The sequence below is a fragment of the Haemaphysalis longicornis genome, unplaced genomic scaffold, assembly GCF_048455015.1.
Source record: "Haemaphysalis longicornis isolate Haplotype H1 unplaced genomic scaffold, Haemaphysalis longicornis Haplotype H1 scaffold_6, whole genome shotgun sequence".
NCBI classification, from domain to species: Eukaryota; Metazoa; Arthropoda; class Arachnida; order Ixodida; family Ixodidae; genus Haemaphysalis; species Haemaphysalis longicornis.
Genome location: NW_027526407.1, coordinates 116563245 through 116565199, shown reverse-complemented (window position 1 = coordinate 116565199; position 1955 = coordinate 116563245).

The window sequence follows — 1955 nt, the reverse complement described above, 5'->3', positions numbered from 1 at the left end:
CCCCGAGGGGAAGAATGTGAAAGTGCGAATTCACGAGTTGAATTTGCGCGGTTCGGTAATGTTCGCGAAAGAGAGATCACACACACACACACAACTACAAAGAAAGAAAGATGCATTTATTCATAGACACCTATTTGTGTTGTTGTTGTACGTGATTGCTAGAGCGGATCTCAGCTTTGAAATTTCGTGTCAGTACTCCTTTAGGCGGGTGCATTAGCCCTTCTCACGCCCGATTCCTGGTCAATCCCCCACGTGGGTATGGGCCATGCACAGACACCTATTTGTGTTGTCGTTGTACTTGATTGCAAGAGCGGATCTCAGCTATGAAATTTCGTGTCAGTACTCCTTTAACCGGGTGCATTAGCCCTTCTCACGCCCGATTCCTGGCCGATCCACCACGTGGGTATGTGCCATGTCAGCGGCCAGGCAGCGCGCGCCCATCTCCCCCCGTTGCCAAGGAAGACGAGGAGATTCCTGGCCAATCCCCCACGTGGGTATGTGCCATGTCAGCGGCCAGGCAGCGCACGCCCATCTCCCCCCGTTGCCAAGGAAGACGAGGAGCGCGCGCACCCGCAGCTGTTGCTATGTGGACGGACGGCGGTCGCCGGAATTCAGGGTCGCTTATAAAGTGCATTCGCACTTAAAATGGCGAACCGTGTAACGTGGGAGTCATGCATAGCCAGAGATTTGGTTGAAATTCAAAGAGATGTGCCGCTAGCGCATGTGGGGTATCAAATCGAAGGTCTCGAGGAGGAAAATCACGTGGAACAAAAAAGAATGCTTCGTGGTCATAATAATGACTTAGTTATCGTTAATCATAATAAAGGTTGGAGTTCATTAGAGTGACCCGTAGGCGTATGGTGTCTCAGATAAATGTTTCGATTAGTGAAATAACGTTGGAGAAATAATAAATACATCCTGCTAGTAATAATGATATAGTGACGGTGAATCATATAAAGATTTAAAATTCATTGAGATATCGCTAGTGGGTCCCCCCGCACCGAATTGAAGATGTTGGTCCGGGGATATTCGTGGGACAAAAAATGCTTCCGGGTTATAATTGTAACACAGTCATGGTGACTAATAGATATGGGTAACATTCAAAGTGGTGCCGCCGCGAAGTATAGTGTATAAAATTAAAAAGTCTTGATGTGAGGAATCACTTTAGACAAATAAAAGATGCTTCGTTGTTGTCCTCTTGCGGTAGTCATGGTAAGTCATAAATTCGGTTAACATTTAAATAAATTCCGGCAGAGTTTATGGGGTATATAAATAAATGTTTTGATGAATAAAATCATGTTGGGCAGATAAAAGTGGCATCTCGGTGATCACTACTAGTTAGCAGTAAACAACGCAAATTCATCACAGATGCTAGAACGGTACCACAAAAGGAATTGTGGTGCCATAGGAAAGGAATTTGAGGTAGAAAATGTCAACCGGGCAATTACCGCATCGTAAGATCACTATGTACACTGACTTCATAGACTGAAGTAGCAGTTGTGTCGTAAGATCATTGAGGCTGTGCACTTATCGGTTTCCGTGTCGGGATTCGCCTGAAGCTAAAGGGAACGCATGCTACATAGCAATGGCAAGTCCAGTTTTGAAGGACGGTAATATTGCAAGCGCTAAGCTCCAAAGCGAGAAAATTCATTTATTTCACTTACACATTATCCTCATCATCAAACACTTCGAAGAATACTTCGTCTTCTTCTAGATTGACCATCGCCATTGTTGGTTCCTGGACCGGTGTTCGGAGACGGCTGTCTGGTAGATAAACGTCCCACTTCTCCTAGTACTCAAGGCCCTTACAATTAAAAACTCTAACCTAATGCTTCAAAGGAATGAATCGTGTTTGCGGCATTTGACCAGGCCATCTATAAAACGTGGCTTGGTCGACACCCTGCGGCTCGCGATATCTGGAAAAATTCCGCATAGCCACCAAAACAACGCTGGTG